The 26,459-nt window shown below is 43.2% G+C and overlaps 10 non-coding genes across 10 annotated transcripts; 6 read left to right on the forward strand and 4 right to left on the reverse strand.

Annotated features, from left to right (window-relative positions):
* The first annotated feature begins 1,454 nt into the window (after nt 1–1,454).
* On the forward strand, nt 1,455–1,528 carry trnai-aau (transfer RNA isoleucine (anticodon AAU)). Its single transcript has one exon. It is a non-coding gene; the product is annotated as a tRNA-Ile (tRNA).
* Nucleotides 1,529–2,513: 985 nt separating this feature from the next.
* On the reverse strand, nt 2,514–2,586 carry trnat-cgu (transfer RNA threonine (anticodon CGU)). Its single transcript has one exon. It is a non-coding gene; the product is annotated as a tRNA-Thr (tRNA).
* A 2,672-nt stretch (nt 2,587–5,258) lies between these two features.
* Nucleotides 5,259–5,331, forward strand: trnar-ccu (transfer RNA arginine (anticodon CCU)). Its single transcript has one exon. It is a non-coding gene; the product is annotated as a tRNA-Arg (tRNA).
* A 9,909-nt stretch (nt 5,332–15,240) lies between these two features.
* On the reverse strand, nt 15,241–15,323 carry trnal-cag (transfer RNA leucine (anticodon CAG)). The gene has a single exon. It is a non-coding gene; the product is annotated as a tRNA-Leu (tRNA).
* Nucleotides 15,324–21,485: 6,162 nt separating this feature from the next.
* Nucleotides 21,486–21,557, forward strand: trnap-ugg (transfer RNA proline (anticodon UGG)). The gene has a single exon. It is a non-coding gene; the product is annotated as a tRNA-Pro (tRNA).
* A 330-nt stretch (nt 21,558–21,887) lies between these two features.
* trnam-cau (transfer RNA methionine (anticodon CAU)) lies at nt 21,888–21,960 on the reverse strand. The gene has a single exon. It is a non-coding gene; the product is annotated as a tRNA-Met (tRNA).
* Nucleotides 21,961–22,314: 354 nt separating this feature from the next.
* Nucleotides 22,315–22,388, forward strand: trnai-aau (transfer RNA isoleucine (anticodon AAU)). The gene has a single exon. It is a non-coding gene; the product is annotated as a tRNA-Ile (tRNA).
* Nucleotides 22,389–24,910: 2,522 nt separating this feature from the next.
* Nucleotides 24,911–24,982, forward strand: trnap-ugg (transfer RNA proline (anticodon UGG)). Its single transcript has one exon. It is a non-coding gene; the product is annotated as a tRNA-Pro (tRNA).
* Nucleotides 24,983–25,312: 330 nt separating this feature from the next.
* trnam-cau (transfer RNA methionine (anticodon CAU)) lies at nt 25,313–25,385 on the reverse strand. The gene has a single exon. It is a non-coding gene; the product is annotated as a tRNA-Met (tRNA).
* A 355-nt stretch (nt 25,386–25,740) lies between these two features.
* On the forward strand, nt 25,741–25,814 carry trnai-aau (transfer RNA isoleucine (anticodon AAU)). Its single transcript has one exon. It is a non-coding gene; the product is annotated as a tRNA-Ile (tRNA).
* The last annotated feature ends 645 nt before the right edge of the window (nt 25,815–26,459 follow it).

Raw genomic sequence — 26,459 nt, forward strand, 5'->3', positions numbered from 1 at the left:
CTGAGTGTTTAAGGCGATTGACTAGAAATCCACTGGCGTCTCTCCGAGGGAATCCTGCCGACGACGTTTACTCGTGGAAAGGAGTTTTGGAGTTTTTGGATACAAACTGAATCGACTGCATTGGAGACCCACCTGAACGACAGTTAGATTACGGATGAGCTGGTGCCTCGCAGCTCCCGGATTGGCTGTGATTATATCGGTTATGAAGCAGCACATTTAAAAAAAATAGATTTGAAACCCCCTTATATCTAAATGGCCAGTTTCCTGTCAGACCTTTAAACGTTTATCTGAAGAATAAACAATTGCGACTTTTTAAACAATTTCCGACAATTAAGAGAAATGCACTTCTTTTTGAGCAAGATCTAGACTCAGGTTTACGAAGTGAAAGCAATTCTTTCTTCACAATAAGAAAAGTCTTTTCAAGGTAGAGACAGTGGCCCTAGGATCAAACCCGCGACCTTGGCGTTATTAGCACCACACTGAACTAACCGGCCCTGTGAAAAACATTTCCAGATCTGACCCTGAGCAAGTCAGACTGTGGAGATCTTCCACAGACCTGAGATGGACCAGCGTCTAATTCAGGGCGGGGGAGGGACACATTCTCAGTCCCAGGAACCGCACAGTAACCAGGACGATCACAGGTCAGAGTTTAAATACCAGAGTGACACCGGCTGGTGAATCCCACTGGTGACACACAGCTACTGTCATGTTGTTTCATAACCTCGTACCTAGAATACATACTGTATGATTTCAGGATTTATTGAGCCACCGCGACCCCACTATGTTCCTCGAGTATCACACTGGGATTAGAAATACAGCAAGACTCCGGCATTCAGATCTGTCGCAGATGCGCTGGGTTTTATAAGCAAAAAATGTTTAAGAAGAAGGTGAAATACTGCTGTGTATTTTCCTCTTGTTTAGCCGCCACTGCCGGCTATACACAGTATGATAATATTGCAAATATCGTATTATCTGAGGCTGCAAACAATTCCTTATAGTTGCAACATTTCATCTTAATATTCCATATTAAGTGGATTTAAAGATGATAAACAGTTGGAAAGCAGATTAAATGAAGATAATCGTTTCACCAACATGTACTGCTCCACAAGCGCCACCTAGCGATGGTCTTTGCTCAGTGAATCAGCACTGTGTGATGAGAAATGATGCGTGATCTGAGTGGCGCCTTGTTACTCTCCAGGCTGTTACTGAAGTGCCTCTTTGTTTTGGAGACTGAAATGGATTTCCAGTTCAGCACCTTAACCACTCGGCCACGACTACACACACAAACCTACCTTCTCCCGAACTAACACAGGCTCGTTCCCGCATCATTTCCAACCCAAAATCTCTCTGCGTGATTAATTTGCTATTTCTGTCTCTCTATATCGATCATCACCAGCTGATTCACTAAGAAAACAAGAGGTAGGAAAACTCAGCGGTAGATATGTGTTTCATGAGGTCGGTTAGCTCAGTTGGTTAGAGCGTGGTGCTAATAACGCCAAGGTTGCGGGTTCGATCCCCGTACGGGCCAGTGAGTCTCATCTTCACACACCCACTATTTCTAGTCTACCGACGCAGAAATACACATCATTATGAAAAGACGACCTATAAATAAATCAAAATTACTTCCACTTCTCTTTATTGGTGGAAATCGCAGAAATTAACGGAATTGTTTCATCTTCGGATGAACTTCTAAAAAGATTCTTCCGGGTTACAGGCGGGGATACTCACCCCTATACTAACGAGGAGCGGGAGCTATGTTTCCTGTTAGGAGACGTTTCCTCTCGGGGCTGATATTTCAGGATTTGGCTTTCATTTCGATTATCTTCAGAAACGTGTTCCCAGCAGTGGTTCTGCTCCCCACGGACGCTACTAACACGTTCGGAAATGATTATTTCAGCTTCGGTTTTGAGTTTTAAAACGCGTTAAGAAGTCCTTCCGACAGAGCACGGGCCAGGTGAGAGGAAATGGTATTTTCACCGGCTCTCGGATGTGTAAAGACGCCCATAAACTGGTAGTGAATACTACCTCCCAAAGGGGAGATGGGTATCTAACACGGGCTCGTTCCCGCATCATTTCCACTCCAACCTGCTCTCTTCGTGATTCATTTACTATTAATTGATTAAATGATTCTCGCTTTGGGTGCGAGAGGTCCCGGGTTCAAATCCCGGACGAACCCGTCTTATTTTCTATTGTAGGAAGACATATCCAGCCCTCCTCGGGAGCACAGCAGAGCGAGTGTCGTGAGGTTATAGCCAGGTGCTGCAGCTGATGGGCTGATTGCTGGTTTACAAGATCCGATGGTGGAGACACCTTCACCACTCGGAGTTTATCTGATGCTCTCATATATCATTATTTTTAAAACGTGCGAGTGGACACCAAGCATCATAGCGAGAAATCGAACCGTGTTTATCGCTGACTTAACATCTCGTATTCGGCGTGGAAGTGAAGAACACACGTGCGTGAGTGAACGTCTCACGCCCCATCTGTGAAGAGCCCAAAATATGTTTGATCCCTGCCCCGTGTGAGGATCAAACTCACGACCTTCAGATCACGAGACTGACACACTACCTGCTGCACTAACGAGGCTGGATGATGGCTGCTTGCCAGCTCATGTCGAAATGAACATTATATATATGAACATTATTTTCGTGTGACTGTTGTAACAGACCATATTCCCCCAAAAGATTAAAACGCCGTGCTGAAGAAAAGGGAAGATCTCATCTTCATAACTCACCGGTAAAGAGACCAGAACACCACGCGAAGTCAATAAAGCGCATTAAACTGATGACCACAAAACTTTGAAACGTACATCTGGCAAACAACGTTCAGAAATGGAGTAAAAAGCAAGCGTGAGTTATAACTAAGCAGTCTGAGTGTGGGTCGTGTCGTGGGTGACAGGGGAAAAGTCTCTCCCACTTTCATCATTCCATCCCGAGAGTGTTTGTCCTCTCTAGTACATAGAGCGCAAAAGCTGTAGGATGCGGACATCATCCCGCTATCTCTCGCATGCTAAGCGAGCGCTCTACTATTTGAGCTAATCCCCCTTCCTGCGTTAAAGGTCAGCTCCCTCCCGTGCACATTAAATCCCTCACGAGTCTTCTGCGCGATCGCACACTCGTGAAAAACACACTTGAAATCAAAGCACTCATGACCTCTCTGGCTCGTTGGTTTGAGTTTGCTGTTTGGTTGCAAGAGATCCAGGCCTCAAATCCTGTCTTATTCCATGATTACAAGAACATACGTCCAGCTCTGTTCGTATTTTCTGCTTTTATGAAACGACTCCTGACACACTGCGATTTTCTCATGTTGGTTTTTTAGAGTACATCTGATTGACTGGTCTTCTCTCTTGCAGGGAGATGGGACTCTTCAGTGAGGGAGTCTCCCACTTGTGTGTAATTAGCAGGAACCGCAGAAGCCCTGAATCAGAACATTTCTAGTGCTGTAATTGAGCAGGAAGTCCAAGCGGTAAAAGCGTTGGACTTAAGATCCAAGAGACATAAAAACCACGTGGGTTTCATCCCCAGTCCTGGTAGACTTTCCTTAATTAAGGAGCAAGTAAAGGTTTATTCTCTGCTGAGAAGAAAACAAACACAATGTTTCGACCGTGGAGCCTTCGAGTGTCTAGAATTACACGTCATTGTGACAAGACTATGCTCTGTGCTCTGTTTACAACAAAAACCACATCCCGTCTAGGTCTTGCTGAAGGAAAAATGTACTTTTCTCTGTATTTTTGGAAATTCTTGGGATAAACTTTTGAAGAAATGTTGATTTGTAATTTGTCCATTTTTAACTCGGCTAAAAACACTTTTTCTAGATCTCCTTTTCCATCTGTCTGTGCTACTGCTCCTCCTCACACACTACTAACACGTGTAGAATCAGTTGTTATTCATGAGGTTTCTAACGCTGGAAATTCTTTCAACTGAGCTTGGGACAAGTGAAAGCACACGGTAATTCGTACATCATCTATACACATTTTCATTCTCATTTCTGTTACCAGTAAGTGACCATCGACCAACAGCAAACACGTGCTCCTCGTTAGTATAGTGGTGAGTATCCCTGCCTGTCATGCAGTTGATTGGGGTTCATTCCCAATGGGGTGACAGATAACTTTTTAACTACCTCACTTCAGTTTAAAAAAAAACAACGTTTTAACTCCGTTAATTGTTAATTTACGTTAATTCTATGAAATGATTACATAGATATGTGTCCAATAACATGACTTCTCTTCTTACGGGTGAGTAATTGCAAGAGTTTGAGCCCCGTCCATGGTGAAATGCTAAACAATCAGCAATCTGTGCAGGAAGGAGCCCCTCTGAAAAGAGCACCAGGGCACAAGCTCGTCTTTAATCCCATTGACGGTCTTCACTAGAGGCATGGGGTTGAACCACACTTCTCACACGCGCTTGCTTCCCCTCGTGTGTGAAAGTGTTTTATGTGTGATTGAAAATGAAACAAACTCCAGTCTCCGGATAGAGCTGAAACAGCAATCCAGAACATGCCGCCTGCTTGAGTCTAGATCTGACCCAAAAATAAACTCATTTCATTCTTTATTATTGGACATTATTTTTTTAATTAGTAACTTAATATGCAGGACACACTAATATAGGATTCTGACGTTGTCGATCTGCTATTTGTATATAAGTGAATGTCGCTATTGAATTGATGGAAAGATCAGTGGGTTTGGTTTTCTTCTGTTCACCACAGAAGTCCCGCCCTCGGTTCTGACGACCCGCCGCCTCCGTCTCTGTCCCGATCCGAAGCAGTCGGTTCAGTTCGCCTGGGGTTCCGATCCAGACTCGGACCTGAAAGAGCTCTTCTTTTCTTTCACACGTAGTGATCAAAACTCTCAGGGGGAACTTTCACAGTTAATGATGTTTTCAGGAACAATAATCACACATCACGGGAACAAGTAAACATTTATTCCTGCTGAAAAGAGAAGAGAAGACACAACGTTTGAGCTGCGGAGCCTTCTTCGGGTGTCGGGAACGGATCATCAGTCACTGTCGATCATTAATTGCATTTCAAAAATCACACACAGTTACATCTCACAAAACATCTCATTAAAATCTGTACTTCCACAGGAATGGGCGATGAAGCAACAACAAGGTGACACCTGCAACACCGGAACTGGACACCAGTCCATCTCGGGTCACAGTAAACTTATTACTGAATAAAATCTGTAATTTCACAAGAATTATTGATGAAGCAGAAACACATTAATTGTCATCTGACCTGAATGAATCCCTTGGGAATTGTGAGCCCCAGTGGCCTAATGGATAAGGCACTGGCCTCCTAAGTCAGGGATTGTGGGTTCGAGTCCCATCTGGGGTGTCTCCTCTTAAGAGCTCTGTGATGAGTGAACAACTTGTCTGTGTATGTTAATGATTTTTTTTTATATATAGTGCCTTTAAAAGTGGCTTCTCTAAGCACTTTATAGAATGACCACAACAATAAATGTCTACATGGGTTCAATCCCCACTCCTGGTAGACTCTTGTTATGAACTTGAGTTTTTAATCCACTTCATATGAGGTCAAATCAAATCCAATCAAAGTTTATTTATCAAATGCACAACAATACGGTGTGCAGCAGTAGTTGCTGGCAATGAAATGTCTTTTTCTGCGAGCTCACAAAAATTACAAGAATCACAAAAATTCACAAAAACACAAAAATCACAAAATTGAGGTTACATTTTTGAAATTGAATGAAACTCAATGTGAGTAGAGCTGTTATGTGTCCATGGTGTATGCAGTATATAAATGTAGTGCACTTATGCTGAATATAGTGAGAATTGTGTGTCCATGTAGCCATTACAGGTGATTTGCTAAGGAGCTACAGGTTGGCTATTTAGCAGTCTTATTGTCTGGAAGTAGAAGCTGTTCCATAGTCTGTTAGACTTGGACCGAATGCTTTGGTACCGTTTACGGACTACAAACTGCAATTTGTGCCAAGCCATGCAGAGTCTTACAGGTGAGCATGAGGATCTTAAAGTCCACACGGAATTGGACAGGAAACCAGTGCAAGGACTCCAGGACAGGAGTAATGTGATCACTTGCACTAGACCTGGTCAGGATTCTGGCTGCTGAGTTTTGGACATACTGGAGTTTGTTCACTGTGGATTTAGATACCCCAGCGAGTGGAGGGTTACAGTAGTCGGTTTGGGAAAACAGAAAGTAGTTAATTGCAGTTTGTAGTCTGTTTCTGTTGTTTCTGCTCTTGATGAAGAACAGGCGTCTCTCTGAGGAAGAGTCCCGTCACCCCGCAAGAGAGAAGACCAGTCGATCAGATGTGCTCTGACACGGCAACATGAGGAAAGCTGTGTGTCAGGAGTGACACAGAGGTATCCTCTACCAGATGAAATGGTACACTAAACACAACTTTCACGACTTGTGAAAAGTATCACAACCTCTACACAAACGCATCAGTGAGCTCATTATTTTTTTCTGACACTCAGCGTCTTGATTGATGCGCAATTACGCACCCTCTGGAACACTGGGGGACAGCTGTGTACATACAGACGTTCACAATGCGAGAAATACTGCTCAATGGAGTTTACTGCGAAAAACCCGTATCTGACCATAGGAAACAGAACAGCACAGTCTCCAGTTACCCAGACTGTAAACACGGGAATAAAGCTTTGTTTGATTTCTGAAACCCTTTCTGTATGTCCTGTTTTCATTCAAGTAGGGGTCAACTATATTCACAATACTGCTGACAGCAGGAAAATTCCCATTCTTTACTCAACAGCTTTTTAAAAACAGCACCCATGATGTTCAAACCGATTTTTTAACACAGAAGACTGACACAGCTTTGCGTTGTGAATCTCTGGTGGTGGTTTTAAGGAATGTGGCACTGTGCACTGGGATAGGGGGGTGCTGTTCACGAGGCAATAGCATTTAAACTACAGCACCCACAATGCTCTAACCAAGAGTTTTACACACTAGGCAGGCCCCCTGACCTTCCACATCCTTGCTTTGGTTTGTGAAACTTTATTCTTTTTTAAGTTTTTTAAGTTAGCACTACAGGTAATTTACTGGAATAGGGGGGTCTTATTCATGACTTAATAGCTTTTTAAGCACAACACCCACAATGCTCTAACCAAGTGTTTTACACACTAGGAGGCCCCCTCACCTTTCACAGCATTGCTTTGGGTTGTGAAATTTTTCTTTATTTTTATATGATTTTGTTGGCACTATTAGACAGACAGTACATGGGGATAGGGGGTGCTGTTCACGAGTCAGTATCACTATCTAACACTCCACAAGCGCCACCTAGCGATGGTCTTTGGTCAGTGGATCAGCGCTGCGCTACCGGCGCTGTGAGATGAGAAATGACGCGCGTTCTGAGTGACGCCTTATTCCTCTCAAAGACGATACTGAGGCACCTCTCTGTACCCACAACTCTCCCCTGAAGTAGACCTGTCAGCCGACGGTATCAGCAACCGGTCGAGTTCAAGCGCAGGATCACGAATGACGAGAACTGTGACACAGAGACACTCCCTGTCAGATAGAAAGATACAGATGCAGCCATTCAAAATGCGCGGGCGATACCGCATTATTTTCCAGTACGCTGTACGCAGTCTACCGCAAGTTACCGGTAAATACCGCTTGTTACCGTAAATTCTCCTATAATACGACAAGCAAAATAATAGTATCTGGAATTTTCGCAAGGTGGAGCTAATAAAGCTCAACCTTTCATGTTTGAGCTGTGGCCATCAAAGTCTTTAACGAAGATATTACTAATAGTATTAATAATGAATGACCTTGGACAAGCTGTAAGTGTAAACTCAAAGTATTGCCCTGGTCAACATTCTTTTTTTCATTGACCGTCTTTGTAAAAGTAACACCACAGCATTTCGCAATCACGCATTTGTTTTCAATCATGCAAAGTACAGTAATTTTTGAGAATCGATTCACCATGCCTTTCACATGCTCATAAAAGAGATTGATTTAGGAACATAAACATATTATCGTATGAAAACTGTACTGTATACTGTAAAGTATGTATATGTATATTTAATGTCTTAACTGTGCCCGTTTAAGTATTGAATATTCATATCTAATTTTACCACTGAAGGGAATTCTTAGTAGCTGAGCATAAAAAGAATAGGAGCATACTGCAACTCGTGTGAAGGCCATAAACGATATTAATTTTGGAACATAAACATACAGTATATGGCTGGTCTCGGTACTTTAAAGAAAACATACACGAAACATGGTTTCATTATGACCAGAATCGGTCTTGAGATATTTTTAACTTGATTTACAGTATTTGAGAGGTATGTCTTAACACCGATACTACAGTACATAAATACAGCCTTAGTTTCGGAAACCATCCCTGAAAGAGTCCAACAATACGTAAATACTGCTCACGTACTGTATATGTTTCTATGTTTATATTATGCACTTTTGAGCAACTAATAAGAAGCGCGAAACGGTATGCTCAGGGCGTTTTAGTTTCGTTTTGTGCTGGGACTCTGCTTTAACAATGTCGCCGTGGATTGAATAGAGATATCAAGTACATACAAGTCATTTTTTAAATGTTGTAGTTCGTCTTGTAAAAATGTTACGAGTACATCATCTATCAACAATTACACAGGTTCTGTTTCCATATTGCGGATTTTGGTTACGTAATATTATTTTCTAAATTTCACGTTGTGAATATATGATTTGGGCAAACAGAGCCGCAAAGAAGTACATTATGGGTTCTTTTTTTTTTTTTGCAGTTTTATCTAGAACAAGCGATGCTTAAACCTTTGTCTGATTCTTGTGAAACTATCCACACGACAGTTACAGTACCTAGGAGTTGACTTCAGTGATGTCACTGATGGGATGTTTCTAAAAATCCATCCTCTGTAAAACATCTTCTCTAGTTGTCCTGCATATGTATTCGCTAATGAAGCTGTGTGTTCTGAGCCTGGATCTCTACATTTCTGTATGAACCAGCTTAGAGGGCTAAAGACAGCTTGTGTTTAAATTGAGTGTAAGGTAATTTATGCTTCTAAAGTCATGGTCAGCATTTATTATTGTACTGTGCTGTAAACTTGTTCTGTGCCTAGTCACATTATTTTATAGCGTTTTCATAGCGTTATTAAATCTAGTGGCGCTGTGTGTTAGTTTCCTGACTCCCATGTCACATGGTCTGTGATTGAATCCCATGGAACTATGACTTTATTTTTTAACAAACATTTCTTTGAAAAAATGAAACATTTCCCTTGGTCAGAGATTAAATAAAACCTCACTCGCACCAAACAAATTTATATTTCTAAATATCACAACATGATCGAATTTAAGTCTTTTTAATAACAATGAATAGTCACCTATGTGTTACAAAATAAACATTTATATTGATTTGAATCACGTTTTGATTTAAATCGTAAACGCGTGTTTAAATATATGTGTTTAAAGGCAATATACTGTATAAAAGCGCTGATTCTTATGGAGTGTGTTCCGCCGGGGATTCAAAAAATTTATTTTTTTTAATCGCGTATCTAAGGAAAATTGCAGTATAACTTTGTTCATGCACAAACAGTGGCATGTTACATTATAATTTGGGTGTCTCCTCTTGCCAGAAAGCTCTAAATTGCATTTTGAGTGCGGTTTTTGACTTTTTTAAAATTGCAACCCATAAATAAAGCTGATAAAGCTTAGACTAACTGTATTCTAAACTGTATTACAACAGCACATTGGACAATGCAACGTAAATTGCAAAAATGCACTTGGAATCTGTCCAAGCCCTCCTACGAAAATTATTTAAACTGCGACACTGATCATTCATCTCTAAATAAACTTTATTTTATATAGCGTTTTAGGCGAATAGGTAATTAGATTGCTCATAAACCTAATCGCTTTTTCTACATAAACACAGCGTGATTGCTCTCTGAAAATGCTTTTGCTTTATATTTAGGCTCAAATTTCAACTATAGATCGCATTATTATAAACTTTCTTGGAAAAATGTATTTTATGTAAACCATGTTTGCTATTAATTCATTTAGGGCTAAAATACGTTCATTGTCTTCCAATCGAGTCGAGTTGACATTAGAAGCTTGCCACTCCCGGACTGTTACACCAACGCATTAGCATGTTAAAGCGATTTCATTGAGGAGCCCAGCTACCAGTTAACACTGTACTTCCTACTTTGAAAATACCTGTGAAACCGGTTTAATTCGTCACAGCCAGCACTCCTGCAGAGAGGGGGTTGTACTCGTAAAGTAGAAGCAGGCGAGACTTCCAGCGAAAGACACCTCCCCCCCCCCCCCCCTCAAAAACCCAGTAAGCAGTAATGCTTTATGTTGAAAATTGAGGTGGATTTTGTTTATGATAAAGAGGATAAACTGGGATGGGAGGATGGTTTGGTTTTGCATAAGGGGCGGGATTATGATAATTGGAGGAATTTGCGAGAGTATAATGGTTTGATATATTTGATTTTGTATTGTGGTCGTTATCTATGTTTTTGGTTGGTATTATGTTTATATGGTTGTTTTTGTTGGTTGGTTGTTATTATGGTTATTAATAATACGATCTATAGTTGAAATCTGAGTATAAATAAAAAGAAAAAGCAAGTGATTAGGTTTATGAGCAATCTAATTACTTATTCGTTTAAAACGCTATATAAAATAAAGTTTATTATTAATTTGCTGGACAGAGCGGTGAACATTATTATGCATAAGACAAAGATAACGATCCTGATCAGTTTAGAAATCTGTGTACGCTGTAAGGTTTTTACTTCTTAAACTTTTAAAATACACGTTTCGAATAGAAAGAAATCCTCTTCCTGGTACAGTCGCATGAAGAGAGAGGCAAAACAGCCCTACACAGCCCTGTCGCAGTACACGAATATAATCATATCGTTATTAAATTCTTTAGATACGCGATTCCATATTATATTAGCAGAAAAGCTAAAACTACCACTTTTTTACACGCTATTTCACGTTAGTTAAATTTAATTTATTTATATATTATATATTTATATCTCTGACCAAGGGAAACGTCTCATTTTTTCAAAGAAATGTTTGTTCACAACGGCGACTGTCAGAAGATAGGACACAGCGGCTCAGGCACCCGCTGAATGGAAAAGGGGCACTTTAATGTTCTGTATGGCTAATACTAAAGCCAATACTAATATTCAATAATTTAATATCATTTTCTGTATGTTTAACAATAGTGGGTACTGGCCTAATTCGTCCCTGCTCCCGTTGTTAGGTGTTAATGTGTTGTTAAGTGTGAATTTGTACCTGTTTCCCTGAGGTCTGGCTTTTTTTCTGGAAAACCATAACTCTGGTCTTGTCCAGATTGACTGTCAGCGCCCAGGTCTGACAGTGCTGCTCCAGCAGTGCCAGGTTCTGGCGCAGCCTCTGTTCTGTGGGCGACAGCGGGACCAGGTCGTCTGCACAGAGCAGGAACTCGATTTCCATAATTAATGCAGATCAGTAAATCAAGGGACAAAACAATTATTGCGCCCGGGTCCTCAATGGGCTTTGACGTGCTAATGCGTTGGTTTAACAGTCCGGGTGTGGCAAGCCTCTAATGTCTCCCGACTTTGAAAACCAAGTAATAACTTAACTATATGTGCAAACGTTTCATATGTTGCTGTTGTGGATGCCTGTGGAGTGTATCTTATTTGCCGCGCGCCCTCCCCCCCTCTCTCCCTCAATTCAATTCAATTCAAGGTGTTTTATTAGCATGGCAGATGGGTTCAATCAGTGTTGGGTATTTACTTTGCTTTGAGATTCCACTTTTAAAGGTGATATATACATTTTTGACTAAAATAAATTGATATCTTTGTCTTCTAAGCTCTCTGTGTACAGTGGAGCCTCCTGTCCAGCCAGCACATGTCCACAGACATTCACAACAGCGACATATCATAAAACGTTTGCACATATAGTGTGCAAAAATGCACTTTATTTACTAAAAATAAGACAGAGATACTGTATCAATTTATGTTGCATTAGCCTGATTATGATTAAAAAAACACATATAATTAAACACGCGTTTGCGATTTGAATCAAAAAACGATTTAAATCAATATAAATGTTTATATTGTATCGCATACTGTCCAGCCTCCATTTCTCTATAAAAATTTACTCTATTACACACACACACACAATAGAAGCAGGAAGCAGAAGCAGGGACCGTTGTCAGAAGGGAAGAAGGTGACTATTCATTGTTATCAAAAATGACTTAGAATCGATCATGTTGTGATATTTTGAAATATAAAAGTCAATTGATTGTCCATAATATCGCTATTCTATTTTTTCGAAGAAATGTTTGTTAAAAGAAAAGTCCAGCACCAGCTGGATTTGAACACACAAACCATGAGCTGATAAGCAGGCACGGAGACCAGTAGGCTACAGGGGAAGTCACATGGAGAGGGAGGGAGGCGAAATAGCCCTACACAGCCCTGTCGCAGTACACGGATATAATAATATCGTTATTAAATTCTTTAGATACGCGATTCCATATTATATTCCCTATTAATCAAATTCTAAAAGTATGCTTGTTGACTCCGGTATCTCTTTTGTTAAAGACTTCGATGCTTAAAATGTTTAGGGAGAAATGGAATACTGGTGTGTATTTTTTCTTTAAAGTACCAAGACCAGCCATATACAGTACTGTATGTTTATGTTCCAAAATTAATATGGTTTATGGCCTTCACACGCGTTACAGTATGCTCCTATTCTTTTTATGCTCAGCTACTAAGATTTCCCTTCAGTGGTAAAATTCTATATCTACAACGGGCACAGCAAAGACGTTTACTGTAAGTCTTTCTACGACAGACCAACCGACCACGAGTGTGCCTGTCGGTCAACCAATCATGTACTGCAGTGCCGCGCGTCATCTTGCGTCACAATGCGCGACGCCACCTGTGGTACGTGTCTGTAACGCGCACTTTGAATGGCTGCATCTGTAGGACAGACATGCAACCCAGTCAGATAGAAATTTAAATGTTAACAGACACATCATTTGAATTTACCATAAAGCATCACGTAGTCGGCAGGTTATGAACTGCACGGGGAGACCCCAATAAAGTTGTAGTCCATCGCCTTAACCACTCGGCCACAACTACACACACAGCCTCACCTGCTCCTCCGCCAGCTGATCCCATCAACCACCAGGACCCCACTACGGTCCTCGAGTATCACACTGGTATTAGAAATACAGCGAGACTCCGGCATTCAGATCTGTCGCAGATGCGCTGGGTTTTATAAGCAAAACAATGTTTATGAAGAAGGTGAAATACTGCTGTGTAATTTCCTCATTTTTAGCCGCCACTGCCGGCTATACACAGTATGATAATATTGCAAATATCGTATTATTTTCAGCTGCAAACAATTAATTATAGTTACAAAATTTCACCTTAATATTCCATATTAAGTGGATTTAAAGATGCTAAACAGTAGGAAAAGAGATTAAATGAAGATAATCGTTTCACCAACATCTACCGCTCCACGAGCGCTCTAGACTTTAACTTCAGCAAAGTGATCACTCGGCACTCCTACACCGCGCTCAGAGATGACTGGGCTCTGTCTACATTAGACATGCTCTTTCACAGCCTAGCCCACCTGCTCAGGACCTTCTCACACTTTCTAAAGAAAATTTACACGTCTTTGTGACAAGCCTGTCTTAGATTTTTTTAACTTCTTATTAAGAACGCAGGATGTATAATCCTGCGTCTGTGAATTGAGAAACAGAGGTGTCTGTTTTATAAGAGGTGAAACAGTGGCCCGTAAGGGGATCAAAACCGCGACCGTGGCGTTATGAGCACCACGCTCTAACCAACTGAGCTAACCAGCCTCCTACTACCCACTGCCTGATCTGTTGCTGTCAGACGTGCTTCTGTGTTAAACGCACAAGGACAAAAACAGCCCGGAGACTCCGATCGAGCACTGGGCTGTGCTTTTCTCCCTTGGAAAGGTCACGCTTTCCACGAGGTACGCAAGAACACGCGTGTATGAGCGAACAGGAGCCGCCTGTGTCAGAAGAGTAAAAGAGACTGACCCGCTACCCACTGCGCTAACGAGGCTGGGTGATCAGTTGTAACTCAGACCATACTCCCCCAAAAGATTAAAACGCCGGGCTAAAGAAAAGAGATCTCATCTTCATAACTCACCGGACAAGAGACCAGAACACCACGCGAAGTCATATAAAGCGCATTAAACTGATGACCACAAAACTTTGAAACATACAGCAGGCAAACAATGTCAGAAATGAGGTTTCTAACGCTGGAAAGTTATTTTAACTGAGCTTGGGACGAGTGAAAGCACACGGTGAGTTCACCTGCTTTCAGTTGTTTATTTACGCTCATGAACACTCAATAAGTAGCTAAGAGCGCTTGGTTTCATCCTTTTAGTTTCATTGTTTTCAAAAGTTCATCGTAATATTTTTGTCAGCGATTGTTATAATAAATAGAGAAAGATTTTTAAACAAAATCACATTCAGGCAGATTTTCAAAAACCTTTTAAGAGTTGACGGGTTTCACCTTTGGAGCAGCAGTTAGATTAGTCGGAAAAAGGAAATTTGTATAACATCTCTCCACATTTTCATTCTCAATTCTGTGAAGAATCATATTAACAGGCTGAACTGGAAACATCAGCCCTGAGAGGAAGAACACAGGAAACAGAGCTCACAACTAGCACCAAGCATGTGCTCCTTGTTAGTATAGTGGTGAGTATCCCCGCCTGTCACGCGGGAGACCGGGGCTCGATTCCCCGACGGGGAGACGGATAACTCCTTAACTACCTCACATCAGTTTAAAAAAAACAACGTTTTATCTGAAAATGAGACAAACTCGTCTCCCGTTAGAGCTGAAACAGCATTTCATCAGTAGAAGCAGAAGCCTTTAGAATACGAGACATGTTCACCTTCAAACCCGCAGCCACTGGACTCGCTTGTCTCGGGACTAATTGCAATGAGAATCATTAGGAGCTCCGTGTCCTTATCCGGTCTCTTTCAAATTACTAGGGACGTTCAGTAATATACTGTGCAAACAGGAAAGACAAGGTAACAAACCTATATTAACGGGTCCTGCATATTAATTTACTGATCAGATGAATTGAAATGTTCTGATTCACAGCTCCTGCAGTTCGTGCTCAGGGCTCAGCTCGCGAGATGCTGTAGAAACAATTTCGCTGTGCAGTACTCACTGCTTCCTTCACTGGCGCTCTACGGAGAAAAGATGAGAATGTCTCTGTGATATATTTATTATATTTCTATAGTTTATACCAATAAAGAAAAGCTGTGTGTGTCAGGAGTGGGATTCAAACCCACGCCTCCAGAGGAGACTGCGACCTGAACGCAGCGCCTTAGACCGCTCGGCCATCCTGACTTCTGACAATGAGGCCAGCCGGTCCCATGAGGCACCGCGACCCCACTACGTTCCTCGAGTATCACACTGGTATTAGAAATACAGCGAGACTCCGGCATTCAAATCTGTCGCAGATGCGCTGGGTTATATAAGCAAAAAAATGTTTATGAAGAAGGTGAAATACTGCTGTGTATTTTCCTCATTTTTAGCCGCCACTGCCGGCTATAGACAATATGATAATATTTCAAATATCGTATTATTTTCAGCTGCAAACAATTCCTTATAGTTACAACATTTCATTTTAATATTCCATATTAAGTGGATTTAAAGATGATAAACAGTTGGAGAACAGATTAAATGAAGATAATCATTTCACCAACATTTACCGTTCCACTAGCACCACCTAGCAATGGTGTTTTCTCAGTGAATCAGCGCTGCGTGATGAGAAATGACACACGTTCTGAGTGGCGCCTTGTTCCTCCCCAGACCGTTATTGAGATGCCTCTCTGTTTTTAAGACTCAAAGGGATTTCAAATCCAGCGTTTTAACCACTCAGCCACAACTACACACACAAACCCACCTTCACCCAAACTGACACGGGCTCGTTCCCGCATCGTTTCCACTCCGTCCCACTCTCTTCGTGCTCAGTTTTGGGATTTCTATCTATCTATACCGATAATCACCAGCGGATTCACTAAGCAAACACAAAAGGTAGCGAAACAGCCTCACTGTTTCCTTTCAAGAGCTGTAGAGTCTCTCCAGCAATCAGAAGTTCCCACGGGTTTAGATAAATAAAACTTGAATTGCCTTTTTTAGACTTCACCCATCAGATGGCTCATAAAAACCAAACGCATCTGCGACAGATTTGGCAGGAGAGAGGGAAAGGGTGGGCTCGTTGGCCTAGTCTAAACGATCGGTGCGAGTCTCACTGCACTGGTCTGTTTCCCATCAGTCGGTGAGATCCACACCATCCGCTGTCACAATAAATCCCAATCCATCATTTAGGATCCCAGCCATTCCGGAACAAATTCTCCCCCCTGCGCTCTGGCAAGCGGTACCGTGCTATTAAAACAAGATCAACTGGACTCCGGAACAGTTTCTATCCCACTGCAGTGTGCATCCTCAACAGCTAACTGCAGGGCCTCAGCCTCAATGCATGTCCACTCTCTGCTCTTCCTCATTGCCTATTATATTTCATTTTCACTACTACATACTTATTGTCCCACAACATAATCCAGTCAGCAGGATTTGAACCTGCACGTGGAGACCCCAAGGGACTTTTAGTCTATCGCCTTAACCACTCAGCAACGACTACCCGCAAAACTTATGTTCTCTGAACTGACATGGGCTCGTTCCCGCATCATTTCCAACCTGTCTCCGGCCTGTCTCTTGTCTCTGTGCGCGAAGAGACCATCTTTTTTTCTATTATTGTAGGAAGACATATCCAGCCCTCCTCGGGAGCACAGCACAGCGAGTGTCATGAGGTTATAGCCAGGTGCTGCAGCTGACGGGCTGACTGCTGGTTTACAAGATCCAGTGGTGGAGACACCTTCACCACTCGGAGTTTATCTGCTGCTCTCATGTATCATTATTTTAAAAAGGTGTGAGTGGACACCGAGCATCATAGCGAGGGATCGAACCGTGTTTATCGCGGACAAAAGGTAAGAAGTGAGTTTGATATGTCTTCCTATCACATAATGAAACCGGGCTCATCCAGGATTTGAACCCAGGACCTCTCACACCCTAAGTGAGAATCATACCCCTAGACCTTGATGAGATTTCAAATTGTTCTTTTCAGAATGATGGTGAAAAGGGGTGACGATTCACCTGTCAGAATGAACATGATATATATGAACATTATTTCCGTGTGACTGTTGTAACACAGACCATATTCCCTCAAAAGATTAAAATGCCGAGCTGAAGAAAAGAGAAGATCTCATCTACATAACTCACCGGACAAGAGACCAGAACACCACGCGAAGTCATATAAAGTGCATTAAACTGATGACCACAAAACTTTGAACCGTATATCAGGCAAACAACGTTCAGAAATGGAGTAAAAAGCAAGCGGGAGTTATGACCAAGCAGTCTGAGTGTGGATCGTGTCGTGGGTGACGGGGGAAAAGTGTCTCCCACTTTCATCATTCCATCCCGGGGTGGATTAGAAAGGAGACAGAAATGAAACCGGTTTCCCTCTGTGCGTCTTCCAGGCTGTAATACGCGCGCTGCCTGTTCACGGGCGACGTGGCGGACTGACCGCTGTGGCCACCAGGTGTCGCCAAAGACAATACAGCACAGGAATGAACGAGCCAGAGCTCAGTATCTGGTGTTTCTTCTTCGTTTCTTAGTTTCTGTTCGTAACGTTCGTAGTGCGTGTAGGAGAAATGAAAGTAAGAAATTAGTTATAAAATACATTTAATGTTTCAAAATATCTTATGGTATAAATGAACAATTTCAGTTCATTTAAGTGATTCTACCTTGTGATAATCATGATAATACAGTTTCACAGTGTATCAAATACTGTGTTGACATTTGTGGTCCAAATAAAAGAATGAAGTCATGCCCCACTCAAAAACCATGGTTCAAGAATAAAATCAAAGCCAAGCTGAAGGAGCGGTCTGTGGCCTTCAACTCTGGAGATCTTGGGCTGTACAGGAAAGCCAGGTGTGACCTGGAGAGGGCCGTCAGACATGCGAAAAGGGACGACAGAGACAGGCTTGAATCACAATGTGGGGGCATTAACACAGCGCGCCTCTGGAATGGCCTGAGGGCTGTCATTAATTATAAAGGACAAATGGATGTTAAAACAACAGCTGATGATTCACTGCCTGACCAACTAAACAACTTCTATGCCAGGTCTGATGCTCACAACACGGACCCTTCACCCAGAACGCCCAGTGAGCCTGGGGAGCTTGTGCTGCAGCTGTCTGAACAGGGGGTACGGAGAGCTTACGGAAAGGTGGAGCCACGCAAGACTGCTGGCCTGATGGCCTCCCCTCCTGTGTTTAAAAGGCCTGCCTGTCCTGGAGAGAGGTCTCCTGTAGCAGGACTGTTGCCCACACTTGCCTGCTGGCCTTCAAAGAGCTGCTGGGCTCAGGAGCAGAGAGGGGGACCCCAGCCCGGGTACTGGGGAGCCCTGGTCCACTTGAGTCTTTCGGCGATGACGCTGAAAGGGAGAGAGGAATGGGGTTTAGTTGGAGATGGAGATTTGAATTGCCGTTCCTGAGGCGCCTCTCTGTCCCTATGGCTCTCCCCTGAAGGAGAGCTGTCAGCCGACATTATCAGCAACCATCGAGTTCAAGCGCAGGATCTCCTCCGTACCAGAGGCGAATGACGAGAACTGTGACACAGAGAGACTCCCTGTCAGATAAAATGATACGACAAACGTGCAGCTCAGTCTGATAGGAATTAAATGTTAACAGGGATGTTACTTGAATTTATTCTAGTCCATCACCTTAACCACTTGGCCCCAACTACACACGCATCCTCACCTTCTCCCGAACTGACACAGACGCGTTCCCGCATCATTTCCAACCCAAAATCTCTCTGCATGATTAATTTGCTATTTCTATCTCTCTATATCGATCATCACCAGCAGATCCACTAAGAAAACAGAAGGTAGGAAAACTCAGCGGTAGATACTTGACTAACGAGGCCGGTTAGTTCAGTTGGTTAGAGCGTGGTGCTAATAACGCCAAGGTCGCGGGTTTGAAATACAAATCATTATGAAAAGACGACCTATGAATAAATCAAAATTACTTCCACTTCTCTTTATTGGTGGAAATCGCAGAAATTAACGGAATTGTTTCATCTTCGGATGAACTTCTAAAAAGATTCTTCCGGGTTACAGGTGGGGATACTCACCCCTATACTAACGAGGAGCGGGAGCTCTGTTTCCTCTCAGGAGACGTTTCCTCTCGGGGCTGATATTTCAGGATTTGGCGATTTGGCTTTCATTTCGATTATCTTCAGAAACTTGTTCCCAGCTGTGGAACCGCTACTGCTCCCCCACAGAGGCTACTATCACGTTCGGAATCGATTATTTCAGCTTCGGTTTTGAGTTTTAAAACGCGTTAAGAAGTCCTTCCGACAGAGCATGGGCCAGGTGAGAGGAAATGGTGTTTTCACCGGGTCTCGGATGTGTAAAGACGCCTATAAACTGTTAGTGAGTAATATAAATTCATTAATGGTGAAGTAATTAATTTCAGTTTGTAGTCTATTTCTGTTGTTTCCGCTCTTGATGAAACCAGACAGTTGAGCCACTTTTAAAGACACAACTACACTAACGAGGAGCGCGTGTCTACCGCTGAGCGAGAGATCTGTTCACTGTCAGGAGACATTTCCTCTCAGGGCTGATCTTTTAGGTTTCAGCGTTTAGTTCATCTTCATCCTTCTTTTTGCAGGAGATTGTAATAACAATTACGGATTAAAAAAAAATCTAACTCAGATTTTCGAAAAACTTCTAAAAGTTGACCGACTGCCCCTTTGGAAGGGAAATGTATATAAGATCTCTCTCCCTGCTTCAGAAACTGTCATCACACTGGAGAGAAGTTACACGTGTCCATACGCGCTTCTGACAGGAATCACAATAACATCGCAGTGAAAGCAAATGGCGTTTTCACCTGTTTAATTGCACGTTATTGTTGGAAAATGCAACGGAATTCGTTATTCTTCTGATATGAGTTTAAACAAACGTTTAATTGTAAGTGAAGTCAGCTTGTTAAAAATGAAACCAGCGCCCCGTCGCAGAAACGTACCCCGGTCTCCCGCGTGAAAAGCGGGGATCCTCCTGTGCGCCATACTGACGGGGAGCGACCGCGGTGAAGTTAGCTTGAAGCTCGAAAGCGATTTTGGCCTGTAGCGTTTTCACGAAATCCCCTAGAGTTACGAGAACGAGATTTAGGAATATAAATATATTATAATTCTGAGAAGTATAGGACTGACCTCTTTAACAACGCACGATGTGTAATTCTGCGTCTGTGAATTGAGAAACAGAGATGTCTGTTTTATAAAAGGCGAGAGAGTGGCATTCAAATCTGCCGCAGATGCGCTGGGTTATATAAGCAAAAAAAATGTTTATGAAGAAGGTGAAATACTGCTGTGTATTTTCCTCTTGTTTAGCCGCCACTGCCGGCTATACACAGTATGATAATATTGCAAATATCGTATTATCTTCAGCTGCAAACAATTCCTTATAGTTACAAAATTTCACCTTAATATTCCATGTTAAGTGGATTTAAAGATGATAAACAGTAGGAAAACAGGTTAAATGAAGATAATCGTTTCATCAACATCTACCGCTCCACGAGCGCTTTAGACTTTAACTTCAACACAGTGATCACTCGGCACTACTACACCGCGCTCAGTGATGACTGGGCTCTGTCTACATTAGACATGCGCTTTCACAGCCTAGCCCACCGGCTCAGGACCTTCTCACTGTCTCTAAAGAAGAATTACACGTCACTGTGACAAGCCTGTCTTAGAAGTGCTCTGTGCTCTGTTTACAACAAAAACCACAGCCCGCTTGAGTCTAGGTCTTACTGACAGAGAAATGTATTTTTTGACATTCTGGGGCTAAACTTTTATTGTGTTGTTTTGTTGTGCTTCAGTCATCTGACCTTCCTCGCGGGGAAGTTATAAAGACTCTACAGTTCGGACACCTACTCTGATATTTCGATCTTAAATTAAGGTCTGCTTCTTTTGACGGTCTTATTATGCAAAGAGTGTAAGACCCAAGTGCTCGTTTATTAAAGTCCGAGATCCTGACCGATTTGACTTTATACCGATAATTGCAGCAAATTAATGAAGAAAAGAGAAACACGAGAAAAAAACTGCTGCACACATGTGGCCAGTCTTAATGAGCTGTTGCTGTCAGACGTGTTTCTGTGTTAAACGTACAAGGACAAATCCAGCCCGGAGACTCCGATCGAGCACTGGGCTGTGCTTTTCTCCCTTGGAAAGGTCACGCATTCCGCGAGGTAGGCAAGAACACGCGTGTATGAGCGAACAGGACCCACCTGGCACGAGTGAATGACCCCCCCGCGAGCTCACTGGCAGGAGAGAGGGGAAGGGTGGGCTCGTTGGTTTAGTCCAAGCGAACGGCGCGAGTCTCACTGCACTGGTCTGTCTCCGGTCTCTGGGCGCGAAGAACACGTGTGAAATTTGAGGGACAGCTTGTCGCAGGGCTCGTTGGTCTAGGGGTATGCTTCTCGCTTTGGGTGCGAGAGGTCCCGGGTTCAAATCCCGGACGAGCCCGTCTTTTTTTCTATTATTGTAGGAAGCCCTCCTCGGGAGCACAGCAGAGCGAGTGTCGTGAGGTTATAGCCAGGTGCTGCAGCTGACGGGCTGACTGCTGGTTTACAAGATCCGGTGGTGGAGACACCTTCACCTCTAAGAGTTTATCTGCAGCTCTCATGTATCATTATTTTAAAAAGGTGTGAGTGGACACCGAGCATCATAGCGAGGGATCGAACTGTGTTTATCGCGGACTAAACATCTCGTATTCAGCGTGGAAGTGAAGAACACGCGTGTGGGAGTGAAGGTCCCACGCCCCATCCGTGAAGAGCCCGAAACAGCACTGAGCCCTGCCCCGTGTGAGGATCGAACTCACGACCTTCAGATTATGAGACTGACGCACTACCTACTGCGCTAACGAGGCTGGACGATGGCTGAGCTGCAGTATGAACTCACACGATATGATTTCAAATCAATCGGTGAGATCCACACCATCCGCTGTCACAATCCTGCAACATCCAGGCTGTTACTGAGGTGCCTCTCTGTTTTGGAGACTCAAATGGACTTCAAGTCCAGCGACTTAACCACTCGGCCACGACTACAAGCACAAACCTACCTTCTCCCGAACTGACACAGGCTCGTTCCCGCATCATTTCCAACCCAAAATCTCTCTGCGTGATTAATTTGCTATTTCTGTCTCTCTATATCGATCATCACCAGCTGATTCACTAAGAAAACAAGAGGTAGGAAAACTCAGCGGTAGATATGTGTCTCACGAGGCCGGTTAGCTCAGTTGGTTAGAGCGTGGTGCTAATAACGCCAAGGTCGCGGGTTTGATCCCCGTACGGGCCAGTGAGTCTCATCTTCACACACCCACTATTTCTAGTCTACCGATGCAGAAATACACATCATTATGAAAAGACGACCTATAAATCAATCAAAATTACTTCCACTTCTCTTTATTGGTGGAAATCGCAGAAATTAACGGAATTGTTTCATCTTCGGATGAACTTCCAAAAAGATTCTTCCGGGTTACAGGCGGGGATACTCACCCCTATACTAACGAGGAGCGGGAGCTCTGTTTCCTCTCAGGAGACGTTTCCTCTCGGGGCTGATATTTCAGGATTTGGCGATTTGGCTTTCATTTCGATTATCTTCAGAAACTTGTTCCCAGCTGTGGAACCGCTACTGCTCCCCCACAGAGGCTACTATCACGTTCGGAATCGATTATTTCAGCTTCGGTTTTGAGTTTTAAAACGCGTTAAGAAGTCCTTCCGACAGAGCATGGGCCAGGTGAGAGGAAATGGTGTTTTCACCGGGTCTCGGATGTGTAAAGACGCCTATAAACTGTTAGTGAGTAATATAAATTCATTAATGGTGAAGTAATTAATTTCAGTTTGTAGTCTATTTCTGTTGTTTCCGCTCTTGATGAAACCAGACAGTTGAGCCACTTTTAAAGACACAACTACACTAACGAGGAGCGCGTGTCTACCGCTGAGCGAGAGATCTGTTCACTGTCAGGAGACATTTCCTCTCAGGGCTGATCTTTTAGGTTTCAGCGTTTAGTTCATCTTCATCCTTCTTTTTGCAGGAGATTGTAATAACAATTACGGATTAAAACAAAATCTAACTCAGATTTTCGAAAAACTTCTAAAAGTTGACCGACTGCCCCTTTGGAAGGGAAATGTATATAAGATCTCTCTCCCTGCTTCAGTAACTGTCATCACACTGGAGAGAAGTTACACGTGTCCATACGCGCTTCTGACAGGAATCACAACAACATCGCAGTGAAAGCAAATGGCGTTTTCACCTGTTTAATTGCACGTTATTGTTGGAAAATGCAACGGAATTCGTTATTCTTCTGATATGAGTTTAAACAAACGTTTAATTGTAAGTGAAGTCAGCTTGTTAAAAATGAAACCAGCGCCCCGTCGCAGAAACGTACCCCGGTCTCCCGCGTGAAAAGCGGGGATCCTCCTGTGCGCCATACTGACGGGGAGTGACCGCGGTGAAGTTAGCTTGAAGCTCGAAAGCGATTTTGGCCTGTAGCGTTTTCACGAAATCCCCTAGAGTTACGAGAACGATATTTAGGAATATAAATATATTATAATTCTGAGAAGTATAGGACTGACCTCTTTAACAACGCACGATGTGTAATTCTGCGTCTGTGAATTGAGAAACAGAGATGTCTGTTTTATAAAAGGCGAGAGAGTGGCATTCAAATCTGTCGCAGATGCGCTGGGTTATATAAGCAAAAAAATGTTTATGAAGAAGGTGAAATACTGCTGTGTATTTTCCTCTTGTTTAGCCGCCACTGCCGGCTATACACAGTATGATAATATTGCAAATATCGTATTATCTTCAGCTGCAAACAATTCCTTATAGTTACAAAATTTCACCTTAATATTCCATGTTAAGTGGATTTAAAGATGATAAACAGTAGGAAAACAGGTTAAATGAAGATAATCGTTTCATCAACATCTACCGCTCCACGAGCGCTTTAGACTTTAACTTCAACACAGTGATCACTCGGCACTACTACACCGCGCTCAGTGATGACTGGGCTCTGTCTACATTAGACATGCGCTTTCACAGCCTAGCCCACCTGCTCAGGACCTTCTCACTGTCTCTAAAGAAGAATTACACGTCACTGTGACAAGCCTGTCTTAGAAGTGCTCTGTGCTCTGTTTACAACAAAAACCACAGCCCGCTTGAGTCTAGGTCTTACTGACAGAGAAATGTATTTTTTGACATTCTGGGGCTAAACTTTTATTGTGTTGTTTTGTTGTGCTTCAGTCATCTGTTTGACCTTCCTCGCGGGGAAATTATAAAGACTCTACAGTTCGGACACCTACTCTGATATTTCGATCTTAAATTAAGGTCTGCTTCTTTTGACGGTCTTATTATGCAAAGAGTGTAAGACCCAAGTGCTCGTTTATTAAAGTCCGAGATCCTGACCGATTTGACTTTATACCGATAATTGCAGCAAATTAATGAAGAAAAGAGAAACACGAGAAAAAAACTGCTGCACACATGTGGCCAGTCTTAATGAGCTGTTGCTGTCAGACGTGTTTCTGTGTTAAACGCACAAGGACAAAACCAGCCCGGAGACTCCGATCGAGCACTGGGCTGTGCTTTTCTCCCTTGGAAAGGTCACGCATTCCGCGAGGTAGGCAAGAACACGCGTGTATGAGCGAACAGGACCCACCTGGCACGAGTGAATGACCCCCCCGCGAGCTCACTGGCAGGAGAGAGGGGAAGGGTGGGCTCGTTGGTTTAGTCCAAGCGAACGGCGCGAGTCTCACTGCACTGGTCTGTCTCCGGTCTCTGGGCGCGAAGAACACGTGTGAAATTTGAGGGGTAGCTTGTTGCAGGGCTCGTTGGTCTAGGGGTATGATTCTCGCTTTGGGTGCGAGAGGTCCCGGATTCAAATCCCGGACGAGCCCGTCTTTTTTTCTATCATTGTAGGAAGCCCTCCTCGGGAGCACAGCAGAGCGAGTGTCGTGAGGTTATAGCCAGGTGCTGCAGCTGACGGGCTGACTGCTGGTTTACAAGATCCGGTGGTGGAGACACCTTCACCTCTAAGAGTTTATCTGCAGCTCTCTTGTATCATTATTTTAAAAAGGTGTGAGTGGACACCGAGCATCATAGCGAGGGATCGAACTGTGTTTATCGCGGACTAAACATCTCGTATTCGGCGTGGAAGTGAAGAACACGCGTGTGGGAGAGAACGTCCCACGCCCCATCCGTGAAGAGCCCGAAACAGCACTGAACCCTGCCCCGTGTGAGGATCGAACTCACGACCTTCAGATTATGAGACTGACGCGCTACCTACTGCGCTAACGAGGCTGGACGATGGCTGAGCTGCAGTATGAACTCACACGATATGATTTCAAATCAATCGGTGAGATCCACACCATCCGCTGTCACAATCCTGTCAACATCCAGGCTGTTACTGAGGTGCCTCTCTGTTTTGGAGACTCAAATGGATTTCAAGTCCAGCGACTTAACCACTCGGCCACGACTACACGCACAAACCTACCTTCTCCCGAACTGACACAGGCTCGTTCCCGCATCATTTCCAACCCAAAATCTCTCTGCGTGATTAATTTGCTATTTCTGTCTCTCTATATCGATCATCACCAGCTGATTCACTAAGAAAACAAGAGGTAGGAAAACTCAGCGGTAGATATGTGTCTCACGAGGCCGGTTAGCTCAGTTGGTTAGAGCGTGGTGCTAATAACGCCAAGGTCGCGGGTTCGATCCCCGTACGGGCCAGTGAGTCTCATCTTCACACACCCACTATTTCTAGTCTATCGACGCAGAAATACACATCATTATGAAAAGACGACCTATAAATAAATCAAAATTACTTCCACTTCTCTTTATTGGTGGAAATCGCAGAAATTAACGGAATTGTTTCATCTTCGGATGAACTTCCAAAAAGATTCTTCCGGGTTACAGGCGGGGATACTCACCCCTATACTAACGAGGAGCGGGAGCTCTGTTTCCTCTCAGGAGACGTTTCCTCTCGGGGCTGATATTTCAGGATTTGGCGATTTGGCTTTCATTTCGATTATCTTCAGAAACTTGTTCCCAGCTGTGGAACCGCTACTGCTCCCCCACAGAGGCTACTATCACGTTCGGAATCGATTATTTCAGCTTCGGTTTTGAGTTTTAAAACGCGTTAAGAAGTCCTTCCGACAGAGCATGGGCCAGGTGAGAGGAAATGGTGTTTTCACCGGGTCTCGGATGTGTAAAGACGCCTATAAACTGTTAGTGAGTAATATAAATTCATTAATGGTGAAGTAATTAATTTCAGTTTGTAGTCTATTTCTGTTGTTTCCGCTCTTGATGAAACCAGACAGTTGAGCCACTTTTAAAGACACAACTACACTAACGAGGAGCGCGTGTCTACCGCTG

Source organism: Atractosteus spatula, chromosome 5 (genome assembly GCF_055471065.1).
Source record: "Atractosteus spatula isolate fAtrSpa1 chromosome 5, fAtrSpa1.hap1, whole genome shotgun sequence".
Lineage (NCBI taxonomy): Eukaryota > Metazoa > Chordata > Actinopteri > Semionotiformes > Lepisosteidae > Atractosteus > Atractosteus spatula.